The sequence below is a fragment of the Grammomys surdaster genome, unplaced genomic scaffold, assembly GCF_004785775.1.
Source record: "Grammomys surdaster isolate TR1022 unplaced genomic scaffold, NIH_TR_1.0 66, whole genome shotgun sequence".
Lineage (NCBI taxonomy): Eukaryota > Metazoa > Chordata > Mammalia > Rodentia > Muridae > Grammomys > Grammomys surdaster.
Window position 1 is genome coordinate 998,879 of NW_021604568.1, and position 19,863 is coordinate 1,018,741.

At 47.0% G+C, this 19,863-nt stretch overlaps 1 protein-coding gene across 1 annotated transcript in view; it reads right to left on the bottom strand.

The window, feature by feature from the left end:
• The window catches only part of Tll2 (tolloid like 2), a 114,296-nt gene that overhangs the window by 70,548 nt on the left and 23,885 nt on the right, over positions 1-19,863 (bottom strand). The window lies entirely within an intron of this gene.

Consider the following 19,863-nt stretch of genomic DNA (forward strand, 5'->3'; position numbering starts at 1 on the left):
GGAGCCTGCCTTCATGCAGGTTCAGGCCCATGGAGCCTGCCTTCATGGTGTCTGAATTCTAATGGATTAGCATAAACAATAAGCTCATTTTTTTTCAGGGAGGAATTAAGAACTTTGGAAAAACTGTAAGCAAATTTTGTGAAAGATGGTAAGTGGTTGTGAGCTGGGATATAAGAGAGGGAGTCACCTGTGTGTGGAGTCACAAAGAAACCCAAACTTCAAGTCCCTGTGTGCAGAGTCACAAAGAAACCCAAACTTCAAGTCCCTGTGTGCAGAGTCACAAAGAAAACCAAACTTCAAGTCAAGGTCCCAAGAAAGACAGAGGATCTGTGGTTGGAATTGGAGCTCAGCCTAACCCTGTCAGGCATAGCACTGAGAGGGATTATCTGGGGACATCTCATCACCTTGGCTAGTGGTCCATTTAACACATAGCAACCCTCCGACGAAGGGTTCCCATTTTATATAAGAGAGAACCGAGGTTTGTAATCTGCGAACCAGGCAGTTAGTAGTTGGATTTGCATTCCTATTCCAAGGTTGGCCCATCAGAGTCCAGAAGCAACACCGTACTCCATGCCTTTGTCCCTCACCTGGATAGGTGTGCCTAAGTTGCCATGCCCAGACAAGGCCCAGTGAGTGGACACCTCCCCCAGAAACTAGCAAAAACACAACTGCTCCACTGGGGCTTTAATAATTCGCTAGGGGAAAAGGCAAAGCCCCTTTAAAAGGTCGATCCAAGAACAAACAAGCCGGTCACTATGGTAATCAATGTGTGATCTTGAGGGAGCCTGTGCCAAGGAGCTTTCAAATCCCAAATGCTACAGAAGGGAAAGGGAAAATGAGTTAAAAGATCATTGCCAGATTTTGTCAATGAAATGATTTAATCCTGGCGAGGGAATAATGACAGGAATTCTGCTACAGTTCCGGTGGAAGAGAAACATAAACCAGTAGCATTCTGTAATTTTCTAAGATATATCAGCTTCTTCTAACACAGGCAATGCTGTGTCTTCAAGGTGTCTTCACTGAGAAATGCATCTGCAGGAGGACAGGGGTCATTCATCTCAACCTTGAAAATAGTCGGTAGCATCTCTACCCACACTAGGGGAGTGCTAAGACCAACTCTGATACAGTGGAACAATTTACAAATTGTTCCTTTTAAACTATTTTAGCTGTTCACCAAATAGAAAACCATAATACTGTAAGATTTTAAAAGGCAACATAAAAACCACAAACCAACAGGTTAAGAAATAATGCCCCGGTATAACTCAGATAGAACACAGCATAGCCTCATAAAAAGCCCAAAATACATGGGACAACCATGACTGGCAAAGGCCTCATGGACCATCGTGGAGCTCTTTGCCTGGGGATTGAGAAGCAGGCTTTACATTCTTATATGCTTCCTGTAACTTCTAAATTTTATCCTCCATGATGCTTTTATAATAGAGAAATAATTATTTTAAAGAACTCCATTCCAATGGATATTTGCCAAAAAACATGTTTTCTTCACTTCTACACACATATGTAAGTACAAGTATGCTTACACACACACACACACACACAGACACACACAAGTTGCCAAGGAAACTTTCTGGGTGGGAAAGAAACATGGTTGTGTTTATGCAGATGGGAAAGCCATAGACCACCCCCCATCCCCTCTACCCCACCCCACCCCACCCCACTTTTCTTTCTCACCACTGGAAGAAACAAAGAGTCCACACCTTGGTGGGCAGGCATCTCACTGGTGGGATCCAGAGAGAAACTGTCAGCACCCTCTCAGGCTTTTTAAGACCCGACCCGCTTTTTCTAAGTTCACAGACAGAATATTTGTGTTACAGCATAGGTTGATAGAATTTGATCCTGTCCCTAGGCAGAGGATCATGGGAAAGGATATAGAGAGAGGACAACACTCTGTAATCCAGGCTTAAATGGAATGCACTACATAGCCCAGGCTGGCCTCAAACTTGTGATTCCGATCCTCTCTCCACCACTCCCCTAAGAGCCGGGATCCCAGGCTGGAGTCACCATTTTGCTTGGTATTAGGTTTCCATTCTCCTTGACTGCTGTATCTGCCTGTGTCTGTTCCCTTACTGGAGGATGAGTTAACACAGACCCTTTGCTTAGGCTTCCCACTGCCAGATTCCTCCTGCCCCCAGGCTGCTTTGTACCTTTGTCTACCCAGCCCACTTCGATCATACCCAGCCAGGCCTTGCCTTCTTGGCTGCATCTACTATCTTTTAGTGTACAAAAACTATCTTTCCTTGCAGGGTTGTTAGGTAAATTGAGAGGGGGGAGAGGGAGGGAGAGAGGGAAAGAGAGAGAGGGAGTGGAAGGGAAAGAGAGAGAGAGGGACAGAGGGAGGGAGAGAGTGGGACAGAAGGAGGGAGGGAAGAAGAGAGGGAGAGGGAGAGAGGGAGGGAGGGAGGGAGGGAGAGAGAGAGAGAGAGAGAGAGAGAGAGAGAGAGAGAGAGAGAGAATACACACAGTGCACAGAATGACACCTGGCACACAGCCAGCACTCACTGATTCAGCTCCTATAACTTGGGATGAGGTGCTAGAGACAAACCCAGGGCTTTGTGCATGTTAGGCAAGTGCTCTACTGACAAACCTCAGCCCCAGCACTCGACGAAACCACCATCATTGGTATCATTGACTCTCCATCTCTTCTTGAAGTCTGAAGGAGTAGAAATGGATGGAACAGCCGACCACCTGGGCAGAGCATTTCATACCAGCATCACAAGCCAAGATAAAAGTTCACGTTCTCCTTAACAGTTAACGAATTCAAGTTCAGACTGAGAAAGTCTTGCGGGAACCAACAGTCATTGAAACAAAAGCCTGTCACTGCGACTGGGATCGTATCTCTTTAAGACCCCTTCATACGGTGCTTGTCTATAACCATGTTTAGGTTACACAGATACAGGTAACAAAAGGGAAAGGCAGGCCTTAAGGAAAGATCCCAGAGGCCAAGTTCTGTCTATTTATCCTGTTACCCCTGGAAGAATGGCACCGAATGGTCATGATTCTCTCTGTGGTTCTTAAACTGTAGCCTAGCACTCATAGACTCATGTTGGGGTCTTTTAGGTACTTGCCTGAGTACCAAGCTCCTGTGTGCTAAGTACTATGTGTTTTCTCATTTGCTTCTTGGCATGGTTGTATGAGGTAGGCATTATTGCTAACTTTCACTTAACTGAAAACTGAGACTTCAAGCACCTTAATGTTACCTGAAGGCACACAGCAGGAACCCGGAGGGCAGTCCTAGTGCCACCTGCTTCTCCTGGTGGCCTTTGTACCCACGGACTAGAGATGCCAACCTTGATCATGAATAGCCAGTGTCCCAGTGAAAGAGATTGGAAAATCTCTGCTCCCTGGTCAGCTGGAAGATAACCGGTCATGCTCACAACAAGTGTTCCTTGGGTGAATCTCAGAGCGGGTTCTGGAGGCTCCAGGGAGCCTTGTTAATCCTGTGAGATGTGAAGACCCCATGTGACAGAGGCAGGCCTCCAAAGAAGGGGGACAGAAGGAGGAGAGCAGGGGGAATAAAAGCAGGTGAGAAATGGAACCCAAGACTCAAGAGAAGTTGTCCACTCCTCTCTGCCTTCTCAGGGGATCCTACCAGGGGCTGCCTGAACATAGTTGCCTCAGCCAGAACTCTCAGTCTCCAAACCAGGGATCAGGCTAGGCAGCCATGAAGACAGTCCTTCCTCAGGAAGAGAGAATGGTCCCCTCTGGGTATGAGAAAGGTTCTTCACTCTCATTTGAGATCAGAACCACCCTAGAACTCCTCCAGACCTGTGCAAGGCACGCCCACCATTGCCAGGAGCCACCTCTTGCTTTGATTCCAGCCAGTTCTGCAACGCAATTGTCCAGTTCCTGGTGTGCGAGAGACACAGCTGGGGAGCAGACAGAAGAGTAACCTGGGGAAGGACCTCTGGCTCCCAACCTGGAAGTCCAGGAGAACTTCCTAAGGATGGCATTGGAAGACAAGAAGGGGTTTAAGACTCAGGAAAGGGAGGGTCTGGCAGGAGAAGATGCAGGCACAGAATGGAATATCCAGTTATTCAGCAGAGGGTTGGACCTAAGTGATCTTTGGTAGATGCTTAATCTCCCAGGCTGTTTTCTTGTTCATGGAATGGTTTTTAGAGGACCTAACATCTCATGTATCCATAGCAGGAAGATGTATGGGATGTAGCCTCACTGTCATCTTTCAGGTTGCCTCAGGAGGCCTCAACCTCTTAATCTTTATGACTACACTCAGACTACAACCTTGCTGGGACCACCTTCTGTCTCCTCCAAAAGAGGCTCTTCCCAAACAGCCCCGCAGCCCCGACTCACCCTAGCTTGCCCTAAGCCAAGGCTGTCCCGCATGCACAGATAGAATGCTAGCCTTGATCCCCCGGGTGTGAGATGGTGGTGTAGTTTCACTGAGATGGAGCAAAACGAATGTGGGAAGAAAGCAGGACAGAGGAAATGAATGTGCATTCTCCCTCACAGAAATGACTCTTCAGTTTGGGTTCTGTGAAACCCCAGAGGGAAACTGCTACTTCTTCATGGTCCTTTGCTGGGAAGATGTTCTTTATATTGACTTCTGGAGGCTTCTGAGAGTTATTTATGAAGCAAGGACTGGCTAGGGTGACAGCAGTGAGGAGATTAGTCTTAGGATCTCATGAATGACAGGAAGACAGGAAGAGAGCAGTAGGGAATCACAGCACACTGAGAACACACAAGGCTAAAGCAGGCATTGCTGGAAGATGTGTGAGCATCCACAGGCTTCCTAAGAAGGACTGGTTGAGCCTGAAGGAAAAGCAGGTTGAAATGGGAAGAGGAAGGGAAGGATTCAGACTATCCAGGCATTGCTACAGGAGTGGGGTAGCCTTAGACCAGTCTGATCCCACCCACTATCCAACTCACCTCTCCATCCTCATGCCTGCAGCTATCCACCCTGAACCATGCTTCCTGGGATGTTCCATCTCACAGTCCAGTTCCCTCCACCGTGAGTGTGTTTGGGCTTGCTTTCTCCTGTGATGTCATCCCCACTGCACATCCAATCAAAACTCCCCAGTGCCCCCACCTTATCCTCTTTCAGGAAGTCATGTCCCTTCTATATGCTCCATTCATGGTTCTACACTCAATTGCCCAACCACAACTTAACAAGCTTCCGTAGTACCTCACATATGTAAGTATGGGGGTATGCACTCCTATGTTTGAGCTCATGGAGGTCAGAGAAAGACATCAAGTGTCTCCTCTGTCCCTCTCTGCCTTGTTGCCTTGAAACAGGGTCTCTGATTGAACTAGAGCTTAACATTTTGACCAGGCTGGATGATCAGCAAACTCTTGGAATCTACCTGTGTCCTCATACCAGGTTGTTTATGTGGGTACTGGGGATTAAAACTCAGGTCCTTGGACTTACAAATCAAGTGTTCCTATCCACTGATGGTGTCCTCCTCCCTGGCCTATGAAACAATTCTCTGTGAGTAAGTTGTCAGTGTGCCATTCCTACAAAGCTGTCCTACCCCTTGAGGACCAAGAGAACAGCTTGGGTCCCTCCAACCACATTGTAGTTACAGCACATGCTCAGCAAGTGTGTGCCCCTGGACACACCTGAAAGCCATCTCAGTGGCTAAGGCCACTTGTTGCTCTTGTGGAAGACCAATGTTCAGTTCCAAGCAACCATGCCAAGCAGCTCCCGATAACCTGTAGCTCCAGTTCAAGAGGATCCAACGCCCTGGTCTCTGTGGGTACCTGTACACGCATGGTGGTGCATATACAAACATGAAAACACATGCATATATACATACCCACACAGATAAACCATACACATACACAAACATACAAGCATACAAATGCGTCCAGCTCAAGTAGACTGGATCAGATTGAGCACTATTTACACGTGTCATCACAACAATGCATCTGGGGCAAAAGCATCCTTGTCCCCTTCCAACCCCCCACCCCAGGTTAGCTGAAAGCGAGGCTCAGTGAGGCATGGTCTACAGACACCAGCTGCTGCTTGGACATCAGCGAGTGCTTGAGTTCAGCCCCTGCCTCATTTCTCCTTGGTGGTCTAGCAGACGAGGAGGGAACATCGGGGCAACGTGGAATGTGTTGTTAGGTGCTGCTTGGTCTTCAGAAAGAAGATCTAGTCCACCTTCATCACTAGCAATGATGTTCCTTAGCATGGCTGTGAGTGCTAAGGTAGTGAGTCCTTAGTCCAATTCCTAGGGAAGTGAAAGACTGTCTTGTGCATAGCATGTCACTGCCAGCTACATATAACACAGCACGAAGTATTTTTTGTGCTATCCTGTTTGAGTTTTCAACCACTAGTGACTGTAATCCCGTGTGTGTTTCTGCTCAGAGATACTTTATTTACTATTTCGTACACATTCACCATCACTGACTTCTCAGCTAGTGATTGTGTAACTTGGTCCTTAGTGCCTCGCCTGAGTACCTCTACAAGGCCCATTGCAACCTTCTTGGGACCAGGAGATGTTGGCAGACCTTCAGTACCATGACTGGGTACCACATTAAATGGCCAAATCACCAGCAAGAAGCACAGAGACTCCAAATGATCTAAAAGCGATACATAGAATACAGCTACCCACCCTGTGGGAGCTGACCCGGGGGACAGGAGGCAATTAGAAAACATAAGAACACAGAAGCCCCAAAGGAAGGAAGAGAAGATCCTGATCACTCTCTTGGGAGCTGGGGGAGCTCAGAGCTGTGTGGTGGGAACAGGGAACGGGCCAGACGGACACCTTCTCAACAGAAGCTTCTAGAGCGTGACAGCTCAGGCTGTCCTGCACCTGCATGGTGGTAACAGTAGTGGATATGATATACTGCTCACATGCACAGGCCACCTAGAGTGGTCAGCCAATGGCCACTAGATAATATATCCAATGAGTAAAGTTTCCCGGGAGATAGATGCTGAAACATCAGCCTATGGGCAGTGCCCAGTCTTGTCCTGTAACATCTATACTGTCTGCTTTCAAGTGAAGACACATCCATAATGCATGTTTAAATACAGAAATAGAAAATGTTCCTGCACGGACAGAATGCAAACAAATATACACCCAAGCCAATGCGCATACTGGCTGGGATTAAATACTAAACTGAACCGTGAGCTTGAACTTGGAGGAGCAGAAAGGACTATGAACAGACAGGGACTAGGACGTCCTACTGCCCAGCCAGAGCTTCAGGAAAAGCTGTAGAAAATTTTATCCCATGCTCTTTGCAGAGATGCCCAATAAAGATTGCAGACATCTCAAAGGGCAAGTTCCACGTGCTAAATCACAGAAAGAGTAGCAAGAGTTCGGGAAAGCAAAGAATTCGAGAAAGAAAACAGACCGAAGCCATCTCTTAGCCAGGAGCTTCTCAAGACCATCCTAGACTACATAGTGCGCATGCACACAAGAGAGAGGCAGACAGGCAGACAGGCAGGCAGAAAGACAGACAGAGAAGGAGAGAAACAGAGACGGGGACATCAGAAGGTAGAGGTTACCATAAGTGATGCTCTGGGTACTGGCATGTCGGAGAAGTGTTGCAGAGACATTGATGTATACTCACAGTCACTTTCCCATGGATTCACTGAGACAAGAAGAGCCTAGTCTGATGCCAACTTGTATGCAGGGCCACAAGCCCTTCAGGCAAACTACTGAATGTGTCTTCTCCACCTGCATTTCCTGTGCCCCTATTGTCATCCGGAGCTCAGGAGGTAGCATGCTATATTACCAGCAGGTGCCCAAGACTGAATAATCAACAGAAGGAAGTAAAGAGGCCCCAGATTAAGACCTTTTCTCAGCCATCCAGGTAATACCTGAAGTTCTAGGAGCGTATCTTAAGGAAGAAGAGAGAAGGGACCTTGACCAGCATTATAGGACTTGTATTAGGGCCCAAGATTGTGCCTCTTCCTTGCTGGGTCACTGTGCAAGCTCAACTGAGTAAGGCCAGGGACCTGGCCGGTGACACAGGTGTCAAAAGAGGACTCTGAAATGATGGGACTGTGGCAACTCGCAGAGAACCTGGCCCTGCTGAGTTCAGTCCCATTACGCAACCCACTGATTGTTGCCATGTGGCCTCTGGGCTGGTGTGACTGTATCTTCCAGCTCTACAAGACAAGCCAGAGCTCCGGGTTTCCATGAGAAATCTGATTTTCAAATGTTGGCAGTAAATTTTAAAAATGTAAGCACTACAGAACAAACAACACACATCTGCAGACCAGATTTGGCTGGGGGGCTGACAGCTTGGGACCTCTGGGCTGGAGGGTGGAGGGGACAGTCATGCCTGTAGGCAATGTTAAGGACAGCCCGGAAGCAAGGCCCTGGGCTATCATCACTGAGGCCTGGGAATGAAAGGGTGTTGGAGAGCACAGGGCATAGAAGCAAATCTCCCGGATATCTGTAGTCAAGCAAGCATCTTAAAGAGGACTAGAAAGACAAGATGGCCAGATCATTGTGTGACTGCCTGACAGCAATGTTATCATCTTCTCTCTGGATCTCCTTGGAAACCACGGAAATGATGGCGTACCAACCTTGGTATAGGGAGTCCTTTAAAAACCAGAGATTGGTCCACGTCATCCAGAGCATCGTCCTGGAGTAAGCGGGCCGAAAGCCTCATCCCAGACTCACACCAGCAGACCCAGTCACAACCCAAAGCAGTGTCCCAGATCACTCAATCTCAGGAGGTTAGTTCCTGTCCCTTTGTGAGAAGCAGTCTGGGCTTTCTTTGGCTTTTCTGTCTAGCTCATTGATGTAGTTTTCTAAGAAGGAACAAAGCTATCCCACAGTCACATGCTCCTGACCTCTGGGAGCCCTCTGGGAAGTTTTTATAAGGTGCTCTACTGGATGAAATTTAAACAGATTGTTCTGAAGTTCCACAAAGCATCAGATGAAGGCAAACCAAAGATATTACTGTGACCTAGTCTGCACCATGAGCAGCAGAAGCCACATGTCCAGTCCTCACAGTGTTCAAGAAGCTTACCAGAATAAAAACAGTAACAACAAAAAACAAAACAAACAAAAAACAAAAATCAAATCAAAACAGCAACAAAACCCCCCAATTCCTGGCTCTCAGGAGAAGTCTATCTAACCATTACGCAGATAAAAACCTCAGCTGTCCTTGAAGCCTGCTCTGTCACAGGGAACTCCAAGGTTGTGACACTGATTTTGTCAAAAGCTTGTTTCGCTTGTCATTGTGCCCAGAAGAACACGCTAGATCAGCAGGTGTATGTACCCCAGTGGGCAGTTTCCACTGGTCACAAGGACCAACTAACTTGAGAGAGGCAGAGACAAAGACTCAGACTCCCAGGACCACACTGAAGTGAGACAAGAAATACCAACTGAGAAAGTTTCAGAAAGGCAGAGCATGGTGGTACCTGGAATCCTAGTACTGAGTCAGGGGGATGGCAAGTTAGAGACCAGTCTAGCTACACAGTTAGACTCTATACAAAACCAAACAAAAAAAATAAGGAATAATCCTTCATTTTTACAAAAAGGACTTACATTAGCATTCTTTTTGGTCAGAGAGAATTTTTTTCCTAGCTAGTCCACTGATCTGGGCATATCTATTAGGGGACTACATTAATAAAGTACCTTTAGCGGGGTCATTTCATTTTATAATGCTTTAGAAATCTGCTACTACTTAAATTAAGAATACCATCAGTACAAACAAAGCACATCCACAGTTAAAGGAGAGGAAAGATAGAATCAGACTAAGGAAAACCAAATAATAGTGTTTGAGGCACAATCTTTCCGATGCTCAAAGTCACATGAAACAACTCTCCTGAATGATGGTTCCAAACTCAATGTGTTAAGATGGCTGATGGGAACTCATATTTTTCCATGGAAAATGACAATGCAACTGATATCCCATTAGGCTGGATGTTGAGGCTTGGCCCTAAAGGACAGGTTAACCCCAAAGGAAGATAAGCCTCTGCAGGGGGGTCCCTGTTTCCTCCTCCAACCCCAGAGACTGCTGCATCCATTGGTTTAGCCCACAGACATGGGACCACACCGTTTTCAGTATCTATATCTAAGTCCCCAGCCCTGTTGTCAGCCTACACCGAGTCTTTCTGTAATTATCTTGGTAACACCCATAAATTTCAGCAGTTTCACAGAACCCCTACACAGGTAGGTTCCATGGTAGGAGACACTTAAGTTTCATGTGGTGGCCATATCCGAGCAAGTGCAAGGACAAAGGGCATTTGAGGTCCCTCAAAAATGAAATCAGCCTTATTCCTCTGTTTCAACCACTCAAGCCCTTCCCTCTCTCCCTTTCCCTTTTCCCTCTCCCACCTATTGATTACCTATTAATTGTCTCTTATCTTCTGTGTATGCATTTGCATCATGGGTGCATATAAAGTGTATATATGATTATGTATATGAGTAGCATATGCGTGTGAATGAAGACACTTACATGTCCCAGCACATCTGTAGAGGTCAGAGGACAACCTCTGCTGTAGGTCATCTCCTTCCAGCTTATTTGAGACAAGTCTCTTGGTTGGTCACTGCTGCATATTCTAGGCTAGCTTTCCAGTGATCCTCAGGGGATTGTCCTGACCCATCCCCCACACTTCCTCACTCCCCCCCTTCTCACAGTAGAAGTTCTGGGATGACAGATGTACACGACCACTCCTGGTTCCATGTGCATTCTGGGGAATCTGAACTCAGGTCCTCGTGTTGACACAGCAAGAATTTTATTCACTGAGCCATCTCTCTATCCCTCATATATCTATCATCCATTGATTATTAATCAACCATCCATATCTTCTCAGAACAAACTCTTTCTTCAGAGCTACCTTGAGTGGATTCTGTATCTCACACCTGGGAAACAGGTTGACTAGACTGTCAGTCATTACCAACTTGCTTGTCACAGCGTCACAAGCTAATCTTCTGCTTCTGATTCAAACGCCAAGACTCATGGCCCTTGATAGCAGCGACTCCCTGGATAGATTGAGAGTACCTGCCTGCGTGGCTCAGCACCCACTGAGGCTCCAGTGAGGTGAGCTTGCTTTCCCCAAAACTTGAAATTCTCAGTGAGCGCTGGCTGCTGTCCAAGGTGTAAGTCAGCCTTGACTGAGGCCCCAGAGGAAGAGATGATAGAATCCTTATGTTGCATCCTTCCTTCCTTCCTTTGCAGAGAGCAGATGTGCACTTTATCAAATGCCTCTTTATCATTTCAAACCATCTCACCAAATAAAAGACTTCCTGGGTAGAGACAAGGCCAAGCCTCGGTGGTTCTAATGCTGGAGTTCCGGTCCCTGTGCCTGCTGACCACCAGCCCCAGCTCAGTACAGGCTCTGGGGTATTCTGACCTCATTAGGGGCTTTAGGAGTAGCTCTTACCTCAACCCCTGATTTTGATTTGTGGACTTTTGCTTTAGTTTTGACTCTTGTCCCTGTCATATTCTCTTGGGCTAGCACTTTCCTATGATCTCTCCAACCCCCACTTTCCATAAGGACCAGGGTCTGACCTGCCCTGTTCTTTACAGCTACCAGCATGGAACTAGAAAGTCTACTAAGGGTCTTCCTAGTCCTGCCTGCCTGGGTCCCTGTACTCCCAGGCTGGGCCCACACTTATCCCTGCCTGGAAAGCAGTCTTAGGGGAGGTGAGTGGCAGCTATGGTAAGGGAAGCTTCTGACAATCACTTGTCAATCACTTGTCACTTCAGCTCACTTCGTGGTGGAAAAAGCATGGTCACAGCTGTGTCTTGGTACTGAGTACAGAGGCCTCCCCAGTGAGTATTCCTTATATGAAAGACGGGAGGAAAGGGAGAGCAATGTGAACCATGACATCAGAGAGACAGCAGAGCTGCGTGACAGCGCCCAGGGCAGGGTGTGGAGGACAGCACATGAAGATCAAGTTCCATGCTGTGGAACTCCAAGAGAAGTCTCCTGGGAGAGCAGGCTGACCATGAGAGGAAAGGCTGAAGCCATGGGTAGAAACTTAGATGCTCTCTCTGTCTCAGAGATGTCCTGAGGACCATGTTTTCCATCTGTAGGAAGGGACCAGTGAGATAAGCTGCTGCCCATGTGACTAATGGGCATCATTTTCAGATAGTCCATGAAGGTATCGTGGATCTGCCCAGCCCTAGACTACCATTCCGAGGGTGAGTCCATTCTCTGAACTCGTACTTACTCCTAGGGCCTTTAGACAGCACACACAGTCAAGCATAAAAGCCTAACCCTAATGGCCTCTGTGGAAGGGGGGGGAGGTTGGGGCGAGCCAGGAAGGCCACTATGCAGTTCTGAGACCCTGGTTGGGTTCAATCAGTGTATAGAATCTATAGTCCACAAGTGGCATCATTTATACACCCAGCCTGATACTGGCACTAAGGAAGGTCAAGACCAAACTAAATGAGTCAGTACTGTTGAGGTCCGACAATGGAAAGACGTAAGCTAAACACAAGAGGATGCTGACTGGAAGCAAGAATTGTGTGCAGGATGAGAAGGGCTCTCCCACATGCCTGCAGAACTCACATCTTTGAGGATGGTAATGGAGGGACTGAGCGTTTAGCAGCTCAAGGGGACAGATTGGGGACAACACTTGAGGCTGTCTCTAGAAGCAATAAAGTATAGACCTTAAAATTCAACCTGAGATAACAAGAGACATCATTATCTTGGGGGCTAACAGATTTCCTACATGTTAGTTGGACCAAATCCAAGAACCTGCCCACACGTGTTGCTATGGACCTGACTCTAGTGTTCACACTGAGTCATGGCAGGGCATTGCAAGGAATTCCTGGGAAGCCCAAGGTCTGGGACACAGATAAGGACCAGAAAGACTAGGAGATAAGAAAACAGCAAAATGTCAACTGAAGGGGATACTACAGGGTTTTTGTGACACTCTGGGATAATGTCTCCACTAACTACACTTACTTGATTCTCCCATGAGGTAAGAATTGGAGTACAGACGATGACACATTAAGTGTCCCATCTAATAAATAGGAAATGAGTTAGTCTAAAGCCACAGCTAATCAATACAGAGCCAGGGATGCAAACTTGAGCCTGCCCAGCTCTTATGAACACCCATCCACAGCACAAATCCACAAGGTCAGAGCCCAAGTGAACAGCTTCAAGGGTACGAAAGCACCCAGAAATGGAAGGATGCAGGCCACAATCTTACAACTTAAAGATCAATAGTGTTTAAACTCCTTGAAATTCCAAACAAACGTTTGTGTGTGTGTGTGTGTGTGTGTGTGTGTGTGTGCGCGCGTGCGTGCCTTTTTCTCAGAGAACTATTCATTGATGTTCATCAGACTCCCCTAAAAGTCAATATGTCAAGTGCAACATATTGTAAAAATAAAAGTCACCAAACCTGTTATTCATCCCCTCCCCACCCAGCTCCTAAGGAACCAGTGGGAGGGATGTGGATGAGAAAAGTTCCCTAAGCCCTCTGACCCTCTCTAGCTTCCCAAGCCAGAGGTACCAGCAACACAGATCTCCAACAGCCAGATGTGTCCAAGATGGCACCTGGCAGTTTCTTGTGTGTGAGCAGACAGATCTGAATCCTGGGCACTGCCCTAGCAAGAGGTCAGACCAGCATTCCTATACTTAGGACGTGGATCCTCCACAGAACACCACAGGAATCACCCACTTACCCACCTTTCACCTGGACCTGTGTTATCTAGGGGCCCTCCCACCTCAATGAAAAGAATTGGTAAAATGCAGAACTCGTGTAAATAGGCTGGAGAATGTCTCACCATGGGTGTGGATATTCACAACTCATAGTCTGTCTATGGGTCACCTGCTTAAAATCACTCCATCCTCTAATTCCCTCAAGGACTCTGAGGTTAAAAATGTGTTAGAGAACACATATATACCGAGTCTGTTTTCAGATCCTCCCTTCCTGGAAAACATAGGCCAGAAACCCTGAATTAGAGTATCTGATTCAGATACCTACATGCCTCTCAGGTACACAGTAGTCTCTGATGCCTGTCTTTTGTCACAGCTCTCCTGTAGTTTGAAACATCAGAGTTTAAATGGTCTTGAAATAAATGAGGATATGGTTCCACTGGCTTTTCTATTACAATGGCAACATGGTAAATGAGGGTACCCTCTGCCACCCCAGGTTGTGGTCAGGATCAGGAGTAGCAATCTAGAAGCCAAAGGGATGATGGGTGAAGACTTTATGACTCAAAGATGACACCCAGAGAGAGGATACAAGCTGCTATGTCTTAGACTCACCTCTGCTCATTTATTTACTTTGAGCCCAGAAGCCAAACTTCTGGGGTTCTGCAGATGCTCTGCACAGATGGCAGGAGCTAAGGAAGTAAGAGGAGGCTAGCTTGGCCTCTTCAATGGGGATGGACACAGCCCAGTGGCTCAGAATGGACACGGCAGGAAACATCAGTTTCCATCAGTGCCAATAAGTAATTAAAACTGCTTCCCCTTTCAGAGTTCTTATTATAGAGATCAAGAACTCAGATCCATTATCCCAACAGAGATAACCGCAAGACAGAACTTTCTCTCAAAGTACATTTGCAAAGACGGAAATGTTCAAGCCTCCTCAGCCCTTCGGGGAAAGAAGAAACAAACAAACAAACAAACAAACAAACAGACAAAAAATGCAGCCTGTTGACCACACAGGCTTCTGCCCAGCTTGTGTTGTTAAGAGGAAACTCAGACTCAGAAACAGGGCAACCAGGTCCTGCCAGGCATACAGAAGAGAAGCAAGAGGGTTGGAAAGTGTGTGTGCTTGTGTGTGTGTCTCCCGCTAAGTACTTCCTTCACTACACAGCTAATCCGATTAGCAGCTTTAGGAAACTCCACAATGTTAATTCAAGAGCTCCATTCACAGAGCAGCTAGGCCCATGCCTGCCCAAAGCTCCTTTCTTCTCCCAGCAAATCAAAAGCGTACAGAAGGACTCTCCCTGAAGGATAGCTCTTGCCTCCTGGCCCCACACACATCCAAATGCCACCGCCACATCCGCTGGTCAGCTAGCTCCCAGGGCTGGGGAATGAGACCATCCAAAAGCGGAGAAGCCAGCCCTCTTTCCATGACACACTCAAATGCCTCTATCTCAACAGTGGTATCATTCAGGTGGCATGCTGCCGCTGGCAGTTGTGCCAAATAAAGAGGTGTCACAAAGGCACCCAGTGGCAGAACTAAGCATGAGTCACCAGCCTTCTCTGGTCTTCATTTCTTTGTCTGTAGAATGGGGACTTAGAGCAGAGTGAATCGCTGGAACAGAAGGCTGGACGGAAGGAAGCTCAGGGTGTGGACAGACACGATGTCATTGGGTTGGACACAGGACAGAAGGGTAAGGGAGCCTGTCTTTGTAGCCTGTGGATTGGGAAGCTTTCAGATAAGCAATGGGAACATCTGAAGGGGTCTAAGGAGCAGGGTTGTGTTCTGCCTGTGGCAGCATCCCCATCCCTCCAGGGTCTGCCTCCATCCCTGCGTGTCTTCCTTCTGTGTCCTGCATCCTCTCCTCCTCTTGTGAAGACTCTGGTCACTGAATTTAAGGGTCCACTCTAAAGCAAGAGGATCTCATCCTACGCTTCTTAACTAACTAGATCTACAAAGTTCCTCTTCGATGGGTCACTTTCTGGAGTTCTATTAGACATGAATGGGAGGAACACTACTCCAAACAGTACAAAATGATACAGTGGCCAGGGAGATGATCTGGAAGCAAGATGAGGAGGGAGAGAGCAGAGACAGGGAAGCACATTAGGACTCAGCTCAAACCTGTGGCCTAAGTGAACAGCGATGGAAGTCCCTACTGGGAGCCCTGAAGCCTTCCATAGCTTCTGTGTCCATGCAGAACACCGAATGGGCTCTAAACAAGAGCATGGCTCCTCATGATCCAACCATTCTCCATTCCTTCCTGATGACAAAATGGCTGGGGATGGCCAGGGAAGGATGCAGCAAGCTGGGAGCTGGGATGCTGCCACTGAGTGAAGTCAGAACGTTAGCACCTCCATGACACCTCTGGACAAAGAGGCTGGATGGCCCCCCTTAGAAGCAATTGATGTCCCTCTGTTCTGAAGCCTGGAGAGTAGCTCCATCTGCACAGGGTAAAGCCAGGGAAGTGGCCTGTGGGCTGCCCTGCAGTGACAGCCTTTTCCCTATTGCCCCATGCAGGGACTCCAGCTCTCTCCTGATGGAGCTCTCTTCTCAGCCTCCAAGGGAGGGAACTGCATTTATCAAAGTGTAGAGACTAGGTGAGCTATCATAAAGACTGCATCCTTTCCCGCATTTGAGCTAGCGAGACTGGGTTAAGGAATGGCTCCTTTAAATTTATTTTTTTTAACCCAGAAAAAGCTTAAATATCTATGTACAATCTTCACCCCAGAAACACCATTTAAAAATTAAATTAAAAGGGAAACAGTCTTCACATCGATGTTACCAAACATGTAGACTATACCAGCACATTCCAGAAGTAAAATCTTTATGTTTAAAAGGTGTGTGTGTGTGTGTGTGTGTGTGTGTGTATACAAGGCCATGGTACATCAAGACAAAAAGATATCCAGCAAGTAGTGCCAGTGATCCCTGGGGCTGAGATAACAGGATTTTCCTTTTCCACTTACGATCGTTTGCACTTTAAAAAAAAAATCAAGCAGTATTAGTTTAATCAACAAAATCAATAAAAAATATTCCCAACCTGAAAGTAAAATAACTATTCTAGATAGTTACAAAATACAATTGACCCTCGGAGAAAAGTAATTGGGATAAAAATTCACCTTGCCACAAAAACACACGGAAGAAAAAAACCTGCACTAAGCTGAGAAAGGAGGAGACATCACTGGTATATTCAGAGCCTTGGTGTCCAGCCACCATGTCCTACCCCCCAAGTCCTGCCATACGTGGCAATTTCCCCTGGTCTAAATTCTAATCCTTTACTACATCAATCTTCTCTCTGCAAATATGAAGAAGAATCAACACTTATTGAACATTTATCAGGTGCCAGACACCTCACATTTATTTTTTCCTACGACCTCATCATCTTACTCTGAGGTAAGAATTATTTCTATTCTCATTTGGCAGATAAAAAACCTGAGGCTCGCCTCTGGGATTCAGCCCAAATAGTACAAGCCTGTGACTGTGATCAGTGCTCATAGCATCTTTCTGAGGCCAAAGCGCCATTGGCACCCGTGACCTGGAGAAGGCCAGGGTCTGCAGCTTCTGTTACCACTGTCTTCTTGTCCCAACACTGGTCAGCACCTTCTAGGTCCAAGGCGCTGGCCTGCCTCTGGGGAGTTCAAAGCTGAATGTGATGTGGGAGCTGTCCTCTGTTAGCTCACAAGATAAGGACAGAACAGAGAGACATGCCAGTTCCACATCTATCCTGAGCAAGCATTCTGCAACTGGTGAACCACTGGACATCCCTTGCCCACAGCATCCTTAGTAACCTTCCGTGAAGGGGCCTCTCTAGCAGCTATGCATGCTACTGTGTCTGACCACTGCCTAGTCTCTCTGGAGCCTTTCCCTCACAACTGCTATGCCATAGCAAGTGCCCCAGGACCAGTGAAAGAGAGCGGATGGGGAAACCCTGTGAATTCCTGATGGCACATGGGCCTGTTGTGTGAGCCAGAGGGTGTAGGAGACCCACGTTAAGGAGCTCAAGATCCAAAACTGATAGCAGACTCTGCATGGGTACCACTCCTGCTTTCTAAGGAAGTGTGTTCCCGTCTGGAGTGTGAATTGGCACAACCACTTTGGTAATTGATTTGATAATATCAACTTGAATCCAGTACCCTACCATTCCACCCAGGGCAGCTTGCCAAGGGGCAATGGGGGCTTAAGGCAATCTATTCTGCTATTATCACATTAATATATAGCAGGAGACCCTGAGCTGCCCAAACGTCTGTCAACAGAAGATGTAGCAGAACAGTTCACAGCCCTGAATAGGGATAAGCTATTTCACAACCTTATGGGTGTGTTTTGTAGTAGTGCGGGCTAATACAAGATACAGAAGAATGCTTAAGCGGGGTGTGGCCTGCACAGGCAAAGCAGGGTGATGCTGATGAGGGTCAGATTAGTGATGATCCTGGGATGAGCACTGACTGTGAGGGAGAGACTTTGGGGTCTGAAACGTACCACATGGACATCATAGTGTGAAGTTCATCGCAATGAGTGTGCAAGATATTCAGTGTTCAGTAATTTGAAGAAATGCTGTGAATGAGGCTTAAGAACCACCTTAAGCACAAATTCCTTAGATCATCTTCTCCAGACCCCTGGGAGGGGCTGAGGAAGAGGATGAATAGAAGTTGTGATAATTCATGAAGAGATGGCCTGTTACTCTGGAGTACAGCTGAAGCAGTGGATATGCTGTTATTAAAAACAAATTCAATTCTTCATTTGAACCCCTAGTCAGTTTCTCAAGCCATATAGAAAAGGCCACACAAATTTTAATGTTGTTCATAGACTCAGACACCACAGAGGAAGTCTGATGTGTTCCCAGACACTAGCAATGGCTCCATGACCTACTGACAACACTGGCTGTTCATCTGACACCCTCTGTGGGGAGCTTTGTAGACAATCCCACCAGCCGCTCATTCTCCTCAGATAACCTTGGAGCCTCTGACTCTGGACACATCTCATCCTCCTCTCTCTGGTTTTCAGGAATATTCCTAACATCACCACGTACATCATTAGGGATACACCCATGACATCACTACTAGCAATCAATGTGACCAGCTGTTTACATCCTCAGCTAGGACTCAGCATCCTCAGAGCAACTAATAAGCTACGGGAAGGAGAAGACTGGGCCTCTCCACCAAGGAATGGCCAAGTCCATACTTAGCAAGCTATATATAGTCTTATTGAGACCCTTCAGAGAGGACTCCTGCTGTACACAGGTTGAGCTCAGGCTCACTAGGGTAGACAATAAAGCTTTGTTTCTCATCTGCCCTAGCTATCCTCTCCAGATATTTACCTAAAGAAGTCTGCCAAAGGGCTATCCTCTGGTGATCACAACTTACCTCTGTTCCATACAGACCCCCTCTTGTGTTTCCTAACTATGTACCTGTCTTCCTCTTCACCTGAAGTCTCCTCTCTCACTCAGGGCTCCTAATTCTCCTTTACAACACAAGATGAGGGTGCCATTTATATGATGCCCCAAGACTCCTCCACTCTTGTCTCTTCCCACTGTTCTTAATTTACTACAACTCACCATTTCTTGAGATCTTACATGCCAGGCACTGGTATGTTACCATTGCCAGGCACATGGCAGGTTACTGACTATTTCCTTTGTCATCAGCTTCGAAACCTCTATGGAATGAGTCTGAATTTCACCCCTGTTTCACAGACAGGGACATGGAACCAGATCTACACCCATCTGCCTGCTCTGAGGGTCTCCATGAAGGCAAAGGTCAGACTGTTTTCTGTTTCTCTCATCAGCACTGAATCTGGCCCAGGATGAAGCTTAAATTGTTTCAAGAGAAGGAAGGATGTGTGAGGAAAAGGTTCACAGACAGCAGGATGCTGTGAGCCTCAGTCATCAAATAACAAGTTACCATCCACCACATGAGGATTCCCAATCCCATACGCAGTGCCCTGCACTACTTCTAAGGACCAGGAGGCTACAAAGCTAAGGACACTTGAGTCTAGTGTGTGGAGGATAGGGGGTGAGGAGCACGCAGGGGACCAGCCTCATCTCAAGGTTGGCATCCAAGAGAGAAAGAAGAAAGTAGCCACATAATGAAAACTGGGTGGTTCTCCTGGCCCAGACAACATAAGGACTTGCCTGGTTGTCAATCAAACAAGTGCATGATTTTCCATGGGCAAATATCTCATTTTAGCCTGGTCATTACCATTGACAGTGTTGTCAGAGATCATTTAAATTCATCTCACTTAGCAATTCTCTCCCATCTGGGACAAACAAAATCTCAAGCTAGAGTCTTAAGAACCAACACTAGGCTCCAGGTTGAACCCTCCA